This window comes from Balaenoptera borealis (genome assembly GCF_965194805.1).
Source record: "Balaenoptera borealis genome assembly, chromosome: 14".
Classification (NCBI taxonomy): domain Eukaryota; kingdom Metazoa; phylum Chordata; class Mammalia; order Artiodactyla; family Balaenopteridae; genus Balaenoptera; species Balaenoptera borealis.
Genome location: NC_138875.1, coordinates 32,569,322 through 32,583,804, shown reverse-complemented (window position 1 = coordinate 32,583,804; position 14,483 = coordinate 32,569,322). Strand labels below are relative to the sequence as shown.

The following is a 14,483-nucleotide window of genomic DNA, read 5'->3' as shown; positions in this document are numbered from 1 at the left end:
AGCACCAAGAGCCTTTCGTCCACACAGTTCAGAGTAAAAGGGAGAAAAAATAGAAAGAAAGAAAGAAAGAAAGAGGCTATAATATAGTGAAGTAAAATAAACCTATTATAAAGCAAAGCTATACAGACAAAATCTCCCCCAGAAGCATATACATATACACTCACAAAAAAAAAGGAAAAGGGGAAAAATTAATATATCCTGCTCCCAAAGTCCACCTCCTGAATTTGGGATGATTCGTTGTCTATTCAGGTATTCAACAGATGCAGGCACATTAAGTTGTTTGTGGAGTTTTAATCCGCTGCTTCTGAGGCTGCTGGGAGAGATTTCCCTTCCTCCTCTCTGTTCGCACAGCTCCTGGGGATCAGCTTTGGATTTGGACCCGCCTCTGCGTGTAGGTCGCCTGAGGGCGTCTGTTCCCCGCCCAGACAGGACGGGGTTAAAGGAGCAGCTGCTTCGGGGGCTCTGGCTCACCCAGGCCGCGGGGAGGGAGGGGTACGGAGGAGGCGGGGCGAGCCTGTGGTGTCAGAGGCCGGCGTGACGTTGCATCAGCCTGAGGTGCGCAGTGCGTTCTCCTGGGGAAGTTGTCCCTGGATCACGGGATGCTGGCAGTGGCGGGCTGCACGGGCTCCCGGGAGGGGCAGTGTGGAGAGTGACCTGTGCTCGCACACAGGCTTTTTGGAGGCGGCAGCAGCAGCCCCAGCGTCTCATGCCCGTCTCTGGGGTCCGCGCTGATAGCCGCGGCTCGCGCCAATCTCTGGAGTTCGTTTAGGCGGTGCTCTGAATCCCCTCTCCTTGCGCGCCGCGAAACAAAGAGGCAAGAAAAAGTCTCTTGCCTCTTCGGCAGCTGCAGACTTTTTCCCGGTCTCCCTCCCAGCCAGCTGTGGTGCGCTAACCCCTTCAGGCTGTGTTCACGCTGCCAACCCCAGTCCTCTCCCTGCGATCCGACCGAAGCTCGAGCCTCCGCTCCCAGCCCCGCCCGCCCCGGCGGGGTTGCAGACAAGCCTCTTGGGCTGGTGAGTGCTGGTCAGCGCCGAGCCTCCGTGCGGGAAGTGCGGGAATCTCTCCGCTTTGCCCTCCACACCCCTGTGGCTGCGCTCTCCTCCGTGGCTCCGAAGCTTCCCCCCTCTGCCACCCGCAGTCTCTGCCCGCGAAGGGGCTTCCTATTGCGTGGAAATCTTTCCTCCTTCACAGCTCCCTCCCACTGGTGCAGGTGCCGTCCCTATTCTTTTGTCTCTGTTATTTCTTTTTTTTTCTTTTGCCCTACCCAAGTACGGGGGGAGTTTCTTGCCTTTTGGGAGGTCTTACGTTTTCTGCCAGCGTTCAGTGGGTGTTCTGTAGGAGCAGCTCCACGTGTAGATGTATTTCTACTGTATCTGTGGGAAGGAAGGTGATCTCCGCGTCTTACTCTTCCGCCATCTTCTCTCCTCCCCCCTTGTCTTTTTTTTTTCATTTTTTCTTTTCTTTTCTTTCTTTCTTTTCTTTTTTTTTTTGCCTTAATTCCTTCTCTGTTTCTTTGTTCCCTGCTAGTCTCTGCAACTAATTTTTTTTTTCTGATTCAACAACCTAAGAAGATTCCTGTGTTGCCAGAAGAACAAATTGGAGTTTCTAAGGGTGGTACATTTATCTAGCCTGGAACATTACAAGGAACAGATAGTGCCAGAATTTCAGCAGATCTTGTATGTTATGATCAGGGTTGGTAATAGGGAAAAGGAAATAGATCATGAACAAGAAAATTCAGGTCTTGCTGCATTTTATTTCATGTATAGGAAATTATGTCTACAGTTTAGTTAAGGTACATAATCGTATGATTTTTAGCCTAGCGTCTCTCATGTTCCTCCTCTTTCTTCCTAGTTCACTGACATTTTTCTCATCCTCCAAACCCCTAATTTACTAGGTTGGGAACTCCATGAGAAGGAGAACCATATCAATCCCTTTTACCGTGGTATCCCCAAAGCTAAGCATGAATCATAGGGAGACATTTCATTGTGTATTTGCCTGAAAATATAATTTTATTTATTAATAAATGAATGTTTAGCCTTTTGTTACTACAACATATTTTATAGAGGTTGTTTTATTTCACCCTGATAACAGGAGTCAGACCCCCAAAAAAGTTGCCCTCAGGCAGATCCAGGGTATGAATACAGTGGAATCTTCTGCATCTATAGCCATTTATCTTTCCACTAACTACACCTACCCCCGTGTTAGCAAGATCAGTAGCAGGCTGCAGAGATTGTTCCTCACTCAATTGACTGCTTCCAATAGTGAGTGATAAAAGTAGTTTAACAAAGCTCCCTGGGATACAAGCAGATCAAAATGATAGATCCATACTCTATTGGTTTGGTTTTGTTTTATTAACATGCAAATGAATGAAAAGCAAAGGGAGTTCTTCCAAGCCTAATTTTGTTTGTTGAGGAGGGAGGAATGAAGACATGATCAGAAGCCCCATTGAAGCCCAACTTCAAATGCTCCAATAGATCTGTAGTCTTTTGGAAATCAGATAGGTTGATAGAGCATCAGGATCTGGGACATCTGAATACAGCAAGTGATGAGTGAATGATTAGTGATGACTAGGCAAGATTTCAAGCATCCTGGGAAGTGCAAAGTAGCAAATGCTCTAAAGAGAAAGCTTTCGTCTTGTAAACCCGAGTGCAAGATTCATCAATGCATGGAAAGGCAGTGTGGAGCCTTTGACTTAATCAGTGCCTGCAGTTTTATTCTCAGTGCAATGATGTCTCCTGATTGGCTGGCACATGTATTTTATGTGTCTCTTTTAATCTTTCAAGCTCTCTCTAGGTCTCCATTCCCACCCCCTTACTTCCTATCTCTCTCATTAGTGGCCCAAACTGACAGCTGCACATGAGCCACGGTGTTACCCTAGCCCCCATGTTACACTCCATGCCCTCTTCCCCTATTTCTCCTAAAAATAATCCCTCATTTTAGATTATCCACAGTTTCCTAAATTACTACACTCCATACTTCTAAGAATCACAAATATAATTTGAATGATATATAGCTAAGTGTTTTAATTTATACTGCTCTTCCTCTATGGCATTTTTTCAAGAAAATGTGTTTACAGGGTATGTACCTGCAGGTCGGGGGTTCTGTTTTTTAATTCTTCCAGGCGAATTAACATGTTACTAGATCACTAGGATGTACTTAATATAAAGTGACAGATTCATGTCTTATCAAGCATTATATATGTATAAACTATACATCAGTTTGTTCCCTCGCCCTATAAAAATATCTGTTCCTTACCCTTTTACAAATACCATTTGTCATTTTCAAGCTGCTTCTGGAAATGAAAAAGGCTTTGCTCTAAACATGAACAAACAAATGTCATCAATAAAAAGACACTGTAAATTACACACAGAGCCCCCCATCCATATCTAAATCCTTTTGTACCTGTTTGATACATTAACAAACCTTCTGTTTTTTATTTTACCATCTCGTTCATATTTTAGCAGCAAACTTTACACATTGGTATAAATGCATTTTTCATGATAAATTTACTGAATTATTTTATATTACTCCATTTGCTTTTCCAAATTTGCATTCAGATAGGTGAGATTTAAGAATAATTTTTTATATGAGCCACTTTGAGTTGCCTTAATGTAATGGTGCTTCATGAATCACTGGGTGAATTTGAGCTGAGGTGTAGCAGGCTATTTGTCTCCTATTGCCATGCCAATGACACCTTACCAGGACATGACATAATGGGTGCTGTCTGGTTTAATAAAAGATGAGTTCCCCTCCAGTACTTGAGGAGAGAGATTTCAATCAGCTCACAGTCTGGGACTCTATCTACTCTCAGATTGAAATCATACTGTCAACAGCATCTCAGCTTGCCATGAAGGGTGCTAGTAAAAGCATGTTTGCTTGGACCAGCTCCAGACTGAGAAAACCTACAGCAAAAGCTAAACTAACAAGCAAGGACAAAGACATTTTCCAAATAGTGATGACTCCTGATTACATTTCTAAATTCTTCAGCCCCAATTTGGATGTGGCACATGTAGACTTTCATCTAAAATCAGTGAAACTCCCAGGAGAATTGTGTCTAGAGAGAAGGCTGTCTGATGTGATAAACAGCAAAATCTCCATCAGCCCAATGCAACTCAGAATTCTCTAAAGAGAAGAGTGTGAAGAAAAGAGAAACTCGGTACGAAAAGGATTCTCTGTTCTTGGCTGAGGATCTTGCTGACTGCAAGAATTATGCATAACTCAGACCCAGCAACCAGGGCTATCCTATCATTGTCACATCTCCCCAAAGTTACAACCCCATCTAGTTTTCTCACACTAGGTGAGAGCCCCAACATACGAAGGAAAGAATCACTCCTCTTTGTGTCTGACACAGCTGGGCTCAGAACTCTGTCATCACAGAGAAAATGGATCATTGGCCCCCACAGTAACACATCAAACCTTCTGGACATGTCAGGAGACCAAAGCAGTCATTCCCAGGCATCTGGCTTCTTAGTAAAGCAGAGCAGGAAGACATCTTTGCAGTTAATGGGCCACAATTCCCTTGTCTCTCCAACACATTGTGCTATTGGGTCTGAAAACTCATTTCAAGGAAGATAAGACTTTTCAAAGAGGACCCTTTCTCTGTATTCTCTTATCTAACTTCCTCCAGGGAAAGGGAGAACTATAGATATGGAGTTCCAATTCTGAGGAGAATATTGTTTAAAAAAAAAACAAAAAAATTCTTTTGAATCCTCCCCCTTAAGACTGGCCATTAATAAATGGTAAGAGTAACTAACTACGGAGTATGGCTTTACCTTGAGACCTTTGTTTTCAGCTTCCCTCTCCCCTTCATTTATCACTTCCCCTGATGGAATTGCTTAGAGCCTGTGTATTCTCCCCTGCTTTTCTTTATCAAAGCTGCTCTTATTACTTTTTTCCAGGGAATTTATTATTGTCTCTCTGTGAACACAGCACCATTCTAATTGTTATAGGATATGAAAAATATGTATTAATGAAAATATTTGGCCTCAAAATTAATAGTTAATCTTAAGAAATAATGGTTAATGAATGTGCCTGGCACTCTGCTAAGTGCTTTACAAGTGTCTCTTTTAAACCTATGGCATAGTTGTCCTTACTGCTATTCCTGGGAAGCTTATAATGATAAAGAAAACTTGTTCAATATAACACAACTAGAAAGTAGCTGAGCAGGACTCAGAACTAGGCAATAAGGCCCTAACCCTGCACTTTTTACCACTAAGTTGTTACCAACTCCCTAAAGACAAAATACACAAACCAATCAGAGATGCATAATAGAGCAAACAAAACAACATGAGATGCTAAAATTTAGATATTCAAATGTCAGTATCTAAGGGTGTGGCCAAGAAAGGAAAAACCCACTTAGACATAACTTTATCCTTCACTAGAATGAAAACCATGAGGCACAAGCATTTGTCTTTATTGTTGTATTCTTAGTCCCTAATCCATAGTCTGTCACACAATAATAATAACTATTTTCTGAATGAATATTTTAAAATGTCCTAGACATAGAAAACAAACTTATGGTTACCAAAGGGGAAAGGGGGTGAGGGATAAAATTGAAATTTGGGATTAACAGATACACATTACTATATGTAAAATAGGTAAACAACAAGGACCTACTGTATAGCACAGGGAACTATATTCAATACCTTATATATATATAACTGAATCACTTTGCTGTATACCTGAAACATTGTAACTTGACTCTACTTCCATAAAAAAATAAAATTAAAAAAATGATTTGTACTTGTAAAGCAACTAGAGGCTTTTCATTAACTCTTATGCCAATAATGACAGAGTAAGAAATAGTTTATCACAGTGGGTAATAGTCATCTGAGAATTGTTTTTTTTCCAAAGAAATGTGTTCCAGTCATGTAATGAGGGTTGAAAAATCCCAGCGATATTAGCTCTCCCTGTTGCTGGTTTATGGAAATGTTAGTACTGTACTTAAGAGAAGATAATAGTTCTAAGTAGAATTATCTATCATAATAATAACGTACTTATATTAATTCTTGAGATAAAATAAAAAAACTTTTAAGAGAATTTTTTCTTTATTCCAGCTAGTATATGAAATATTTTAAAAGAACCTTAATGTATTAAGTAAGCTGAATAAAGATTGAGCGGGTGCTTCAAAAATCATAGGGTTGTTTAAGCAATGGTATAATTTAGTTCAATTGACTTAATGAATCTTCATATTATTGATAAAATCTTCATGCTAGCCTTACCTCTAAGAGCCTTAGGCATCACTTTTGTAGGGTACCCAGCTTAAAATGATCACATGGTAATACAACAACAAATTAGCCCCTTTCTCTGCAGAATCACCATGGCGGCTGGGACCTTGGACACATATCTGAAAACTGGAGGGTCTTCAAGGCCCTCACTGCTGCTCAGTACAGCGGGGCTCAGGTCCGTGTGCTCTCCGCACCACCCCACTTCTATTTTGGCCAAACCAACTGCACCCCCGAATTTCTCGGTAAATTTCCTGCTGGCAAGGTTCCAGCCTTTGAGGGTGACGATGGATTCTGTGTGTTTGAGAGCAATGCCATTGCCTACTATGTGAGCAACGAGGAGTTGTGGAGAAGTACTCCTGAAGCAGCAGCCCAGGTGGCGCAGTGGGTAAGCTTTGCTGATAGCGATGTAGTTCCCCCAGCCAGTACCTGGGTGTTCCCCACCTTGGGCATCATGCACCACAACAAGCAGGTCACAGAGAATGCAAAGGACGTGGTGAGGCAAATTGTGGGGTTGCTGGATGCTCACTTGAAGACAAGGACTTTTCTGGTGGGCGAATGTGTGACACTGGCTGACATCACAGTTGTCTGCACCCTGTTGTGGCTTTATAAACAGCTTCTGGAGCCTTCTTTCTGCCAGCCTTTCCCTAATACAAACTGCTGGCTCCTCACCTGCATTAACCAGCCCCAGTTCTGGGCTGTCTTGGGGGAGGTGAAACTGAAAAAATAGCCCAGTTTGATGCTAAAAAGTTTGCAGAGAGCCAGCCTAAAAAGGACACCCCACGGAAAGAGAAAGCTTCTCGAGAAGAGAAGCAGAAGCCCCAGGCTGAGCAGAAAGAGGAGAAGAAGACAGCTGCCCCTGCTACTGAGGAGGAGCTGGATGAATGTGAGCAGGCACTGGCTGCTGAGCAGAAGGCCAAGGATCCCTTTGCTCACCTGCCCAAGAGTACCTTTGTGTTGGATGAATTTAAGCGCAAGTACTCCAACTAGGACACACTCTCCGTGGTGCTGCCGTACTTTTGGGAGCACTTTGATAAAAATGGCTGGTCCCTGTGGTACTCCGACTACTGCTTCCCTGAAGAGCTCACCCAGACATTCATAAGCTGCAACCTCATCGATGGAATGTTCCAGCGATTGGACAAACTGAAGAAGAATGCCTTTGCCAGTGTCATTCTCTTTGGAACCAACAATAGCAGCTCCATTTCTGGAGTCTGGGTCTTCCGAGGCCAGGAGCTTGCTTTCCCCCTGAGTCCAGATTAGCAGGTGGATTATGAGTCATACACATGGCGGAAACTGGATCCCAGCAGCGAGGATACCCAGCCGCTGGTTCAAGAATACTTTTCCTGGGATGGGGTCTTCCAGCATGCGGGCAAAGCCTTCAATCAGGGCAAGATCTTCAAGTGAACATCTCTTGCCATTGCCAAGCTGCCTGCACCTGCCCTTCAGGGAGAATGGGGGTCATTAAAGGAAACTGAACATCTAACCCTTTCCTGCCCTGCCTGTGGGTGATGGCTTCTTCAAAGGGGAGTAGATATCTTGAAGCAGGGTGTTGTCTATAACTGCAGGACCTCCCTGTGCAGGAGAGAAGTCTTCAGAAGAGCAGAAAGAGAGGTCTCTCCTCAGTTTTGATTTTTTTTTTTAAATTGCCTTGCCTCTCCTGTGATGACCATCTTCTAGGCTAGCTGGGAAAGATTGGATGTAGTTAGGAGGTGGTGACACAGGGCTTTGTAACTACCTAATTCCAGACCTTCCTGCATGAAGGGGGAGAATACCTGCTGATGGGGTGAGAGCACAGCATGCACAGTGACTTAACACTACTTCCTGCAGCTGCCCTGTGAGGTGGGGCAGCAGCCATATCCAAGAGTCATAGTTTCAACACTTCAGACAAACAGCAAGAAGAGGTACAGACTCCTTGGAACAGATACTGGCCTGTGGGCCCTAACCTGGCTGTGGATCATCTCTAGGGTATCCCTAATTTCTAACAAGGAAGTGGAGTTCAGAGATTTAAGCAAGTTGCCTGTGATCACACATCTTAGGTGGTGGAGGCAGGATTTTGAACCAAGGGGGTGTCACTGGAACCTGAACCCTAAACACGCCCTACTCCTTCCTGCAATGTAGAGCAGTCATAAATGTCAGTTAACAACCCTGAAAAAAAATTATAAAAGTAAAAAAACAATAAATTATATTGCCAGCTTAAAATGAATATAATCTAAGAGAGCTTATCTAAAGATCAAATAATAAAATAGGTGATACCAAAAGTCCCTTTTAAATTTTAGCCCTGAAATTGTCCATTAGCAAGACATGCACTTCTGAAGAAGGAAAAAAGTCAACACACCTGGTGTCTACATTTATGCATATGTATTTCCAAAATGACACCAATTAACTCTAAGATGACAAAGTGACCAGTCTACAGGCTGTATAATGAAATGTGTTGTTTCAACTAGGAATAATTGGTGAATATATATAAATATACATTCTAGAGGTAGAAGAGTCCCATTAAAGACTCCATATGACATCTCCCAAGTCATACCCAATGAAGGTTAATAACACTCATTAAAATAAAATAGTACTCATATAAAGACACTGGGAATTCAAATATTCTCCCATAATATAGAATGTCATTACTAGATAGTTTTAATTGCAGAGAGACAGGAGATTATATATGAATATTTGGAATAGAAAATGCAACTGTTGCTTCTTTGCTGTATTTCACATCTATCCACATCAAAACTGACCGTATTGCAGTGTTTCTGCTATGTCCAAGTGCTCTAAAGCTCCAGAAAGTCACCATCTCCATTTGGGCTCTCTCCAAATTTATGCTATCTTTAGTATTCATGAACATGAATCCTTAAACTTCTCCATAAAAAAAGCATCATTTTAGATTCTGTTCCCTTCCCCACATCCAGACAGTCATGGTGTCCTGTGTATTGGCAGTGCTGATTCGACAGCTCCTGTTTAGGTCCTCATTGTCTCTCACATGGGTAATTGTGACAATGGATTCCTGACTTCTCTGTTATCTCTTCTCTAAAATCTTTCCTTCACACGGTGACCCAATTTATCTTCTTAAATCACAAGTCAGATAATGTCTGCCCCCTTTAAGAACACATGGAGACTCCTTGTTTTCTATTGAATAAAGTCCAAAACACTCTACTGCTCATTGGACTTCCTTTGTGCTTTTTAACTCTATCCAATCTTTCTAGTTTTATTTCCTTCTACACCTCTCTATCTATTCCACACTCAAGAAAGAACAGATTTTCAGGTATTTCTACCAATATAGTGTTAGTCATTTTTAGCAAAAGGGACATTCTAAAACTATAATTAATTATCAATCTATAATTATAACAAGCCTATACAAGAATCATTTATTTCTAAAAGATGCACTGATCATGCTTTCCAGAATCAGAGACCATAAGTGGAGGTAACAGAGGGATCCAATAGCATGAGGTGAAACCCCCGGAGGCCACTGAGTGAGGGGGATATTTGGTACATTCGTTATTTATTTGAAAAAATCAACACCAATAATGCTCTGACAACAATTCTCCGATCCCAGTTTGGTGACCTGCAATTTAATTCTGGTCTCTCACTACCCAGAATTGAGTCAAGAGATAGATGGGCCCTAGGCTGAGCAGCTGGAGTTTATCTCCTGTGGACAGATAGTCCAAGATAAAGATAAAACCAGGAGCAAGGAGGAGCTGAGCCCTGCCCAGATAAAAGATAAAGAGACCACATATTTCTCATTCTTGAGGTCAAGGAGACTTTCTCAACTACACATGTGCAAAAAGACTCCTCAGAGGTCAAAAAGGGAGGGCATGCCATCCCATAGTAGGTAATGTCAACCTACCCCATAGTTCTCTTTACTAGAATCCATCTTGGCTAAGAGATGCATACACACACAGAGGAGGACGCTGAGATAAACCAAATACGGACTCAGAGCCAGACAAAGCAAGATGATTGGCTAAAGGAAACCCAGATGAAATTCCCTATATAAGTGATTCAAACTACCACAAAGGCACGACTCTCTCTCTGAGCTCACCCATGTATGTCTACTTACACACACAGTAAGTCCCCTACATACGAACCTTCAAATTTTAAACTTTTAAAGAGGTGAACATGCATTTGCATGTCCAATCACATAAGTTAATTCGCATGTCTTGCAAACATTGTCATATGCATGCATTTTCTACAAGTGGTTGTGCTTTTGTGTACTTTACTGTACAGTACTGTATAGAGTACAGTAGTACAGTATCTTTACTTCAAGCCCAGGATGTCATTTATGATGAGAAGAAAAGATCTACTACCCAGATATCACTGGGTCATTTTTTCAAAAGTGTAGATAGAATTGAATCCAGCAAGGAACCAGAACCTGTGCCATCAACATCAGGTGTGAGTGAAATTGCAGCTTGCCCTCCATCTGCTACTGCTGATGATCCTTCAGCTCTACCATCTCCCACCTCCTCTCCCTCCTCCAATCAGTAACTCTTCTTGCCTATTCACTCGATGCCAGCCCCTGTATGCCAGCTGTTGTACTGTACTACTGTAGTTTTCAAGATACTGTACTGTAAGATTAAAAATATTTTCTTTATTTTTTGTGTTTGTTTGTTTTTTATGTATAATTTGTGGGAAAAGTATTATAAACCTATTATAGTACAGTACTATATAGCCGACTGTGTTAGTTGGGTACCTAGGCTAATTTTGTTGGACTTACAAACAAATTGGACTTATGAACGTGCTCTCCAATGGAACGCATTCATATGTAGGGGACTTACTGTACTGTTATTCCTCCTAATAAACACTTTACTTGTTTCACTACTTTCTGTCTCTTTGTGGAAATTCATTTCTACAAATCCGACAGGCTGTGTCACTGGCCATCGTGGTCTAGTGGCTAGGATTCAGTGCTCTCATTGACACAGCTGACTTCAATCTTTGGATGCAGAACTGAAGTCCTGCTTCAATCTGCTGCAGACTGAAGCCACCTGAGATAATGTTGGTGCTGAAACCCAGGAATTCAAGGTAAACCGCAGGCTTTGCCTGGCTGCAGCTTGAGGTCCCCGACTTTCTCTCTTGCCCTCTTTCTCTTGCTCCCTGCTTTGCTTTCTTTTCAAGACCCACAAGGCATAAACTCAGTCCACTCACTGCATTATGTGCATCATGGCTCCGCTCAAATTCAGGGTGGCAGCTGGTATCCCCAGGCTGTGCAGATTCAAATAATGCTTGGGTGACAACTGACACTGTCCTTTGGGACCTGGTGGAAATGTGATTTCCAACCTTGAAGGAGCCCAAGGGTTTTTTCTCTCCTCTCTCCCTCTTTTTTTGCTCTGCCTAAACCACAACCCTCAGCATGCCCAGCATTCAAGGGGTGTATACTCATCAATATTGTGAGCAACGTGCTGGGAGTCATAGCTTGTTGTCTGCTGCTGCCTCCAACAAATTGTACCCTGCTACACAGCACACTTTATTTCCTGGGCGTAGAAAAATTTCATCTCCTGGACCCCACTGTCTTCCAGTGTCTTTCTCCCAGAGTTGCCCTCCGATACACACATCACCCCACCAGCGTGCACAACTGCCCTTCACTTTTTTCCTGAGATTTTCTTTCCTAATTTACTCACGAGGCAAGATTTCTTTTTCACCTAAACCTTAGGTCCTCTTCAATTTTACCTTAGCTGCCAAACAAACAGGGCAATAGACTAGGGGTTCTTCTGCTGTTTAATCTCCCACCTTACTCTGTGTCCAAAATCCCCAGTGGGAATACTCCCACCTCTCGGTCCTCATGTCCTGACCCCCATGGCACTTTCCATTGCAGCCAACTCCAGTTCCTCTAGGAGTTCCTCCTTTACTCCAGACCTTGGCAACCCATGCACTGTCATAGACAACAGATTCCCTTCAAGGACAGTCATGGCAATGCACTGGCAGTGCATCCAATGTCCCCCCCTTCTGGGGACCCCTCATGTGAGGAACTCGATCGACCAGAGACATCTGGTCAGGGATCAATGGGAGAGTAGAGGAGGCTCAAAATTCCATTAAGCAACAGGTTTCAAAGGAAATTCAAAGGATGCTCTGAATCTCCTTCATGTGCCTCATAGTAATGTTTTCTAGGAGTGCTGTTCTTGGATGCAGGTTACTCAACATGGGAAGATCCTCTTTCTAAGCCAGATGGGCCAAGAAGGGAAAACTTAAGTTTTGCTGTAACATGGCCTGGCCTTTATTTAAGTTGGGGAGTGGAAAATGGCCTGCAAATGGGTCTCTAGATTAAAATACTATCTTACAATTAGATCTTTATTGTCACAGGATGGGAAAATGGACTGAGGTTCCATTATGTCCAGGAATTTATGGCCCTTTATCATAATCCTGCTGTATATGGCTCCTATAATCAAAAGCTTGAGGAATTAGAAAAACTCTCCTGACATCCTAAACGATCCCCTTCTAACTTCTCCCAACTGTCATGGGGGAAACCAAGCTTCCCCCACTCCTGCAATTTCCCTTACTCCTTCAGATTCTTCTGATCAAACTAGGACCTCACCTCCCCAGAGGGACAACCTCTGCTGGGACAACATTTTATCAACAAGTCTACTCCTGTTATCAGGGCCAATCTAAATTTTAGCTATGAAACTATGACAACAGAAAAAGGAAGATGAGCTTTGACAGTGTGGCAACAATATTCTTTGGACTCCAGAGAAAATTGATAAAGAAAAAACTTTTTTTTTTTGAAATTGTAAAATCTGTTCTTTTTTTGCATATACAATCAGAGAAACCTAGCTTGTTAAAATATTTGTTTGTTGGTTTGTTTTTTTCAGAATTCTGACCCTGGGAGAACAAAAGTCCTACTAGAAAAACTTGATTTTCCCTCCCTGTGCCCTGAGACGAGGGGTCTCAGGAACCCTTATCTTATCTAGACCATCTCTAATTCCTGAGAACTGAGGGGGAAAAAAAAAGAGGAAGAAACCTTTTAACTTTTTTCTTATTCCAACTGTTATTTACAAATATGAAGTTTTATACTGTGATATCTGATTCATGACTAAGTTTAGGAAATGAAGCCATGAGATCTTTCCTTGTGTCTGTCTATATGTTTATGTGTGCATTATCTTTGTTTTTAACCTTTGGATGGTATTATCAAAATTAATTTGTCAATGAGCTCTACTTAATTGGCCTAAAGGAAATTAAGCACAAATATAAATTCTGAAAAATATAGTAGGTAACTGACCAGAATTAATTTCAGGTCCATGTGAACTGAGAAATATTCAGTATTAAATCAATGCCTGGTATTAATGTATAAACTTGTTGATCTAATTAATATAGGCATACCTTTAGAGTCATCAACATTAAGTATAATACCTTTATTGTACCTAGGTTTAATAGAAGTTAAATAAGATCTTATTATATCTGTTGCAAATTTGCAGCAAATAAATTAATATCTTGTATGATAAAAATTTTTATAAGTAAATTAAATGTAAATGAGACAAGAGATTTTAGGTAAAATCTATAGGAATAGTTATGTTTTAAGAATGTCTATCTAAAGTAGTCTCTCCAGATTTTGGTAACTTGAAATTCTAGTGTTGTGACCTTTTAAGTAATCTGTTCTATATTTGTCTTTGAAATTTTTTATTGTCACTTGGCTAAGTGAATAACTATTTTTTCACAGTGACCTGTGATCCTATCTGACTGAATGTTCTAAACACTTTTTTTGATAATTTTTTGCTAAAACTTCCTAAGTCAAATTCTAGTGAAGGCCTTTTGACTTCTAACTAACTTTGGGATGCTTCAAAGAGCCCCTGAAACATCCCAAAAGGAGATATTGAACTAATTATGTTCATTTGGTATGTTAAATTACATAGAAAGTATTGTCAAATGAGTAATGAATTTTATTAGGTTATATTGTATGGTAAATGTTATTAATATAGATATTCTAGAAATTATATGGAGTTCCTAAAATTCTGGCGTGTCCTGGTTAAATGTTATCAGTTATAATTCTAGTTATTATCTTAAAATTTTGTATGTCACAACATTAACCAAGTTACTTTGTCAATTGCATTGTAATCAGGTTTTTTACCATGCCTTCTTAATATTTTTTGTCCTTCACAGACACTTATGGTTTCACTCTGATACATTTGCAAAAATGCTTCCTCTTCAAGAAGATTTATAGAAAGGATTTTTGGATAAATACAAGTTTCTAACTTTCAAACAATAATGCTGAACTGGGTTAACAGGTGCAGGAAGCTGAAGGTATTTTGTGGACCTCGAAAAGGGAGGAATTCACCTAAATCT

The 14,483-nt window shown here is 41.2% G+C and overlaps 1 pseudogene across 1 annotated transcript; it reads left to right on the top strand.

The window, feature by feature from the left end:
• Positions 1-1,217: 1,217 nt before the first annotated feature.
• On the top strand, positions 1,218-9,758 carry LOC309610818 (elongation factor 1-gamma pseudogene; annotated as a pseudogene). The gene has a single exon. The product of its transcript is annotated as an elongation factor 1-gamma pseudogene (transcript).
• The last annotated feature ends 4,725 nt before the right edge of the window (positions 9,759-14,483 follow it).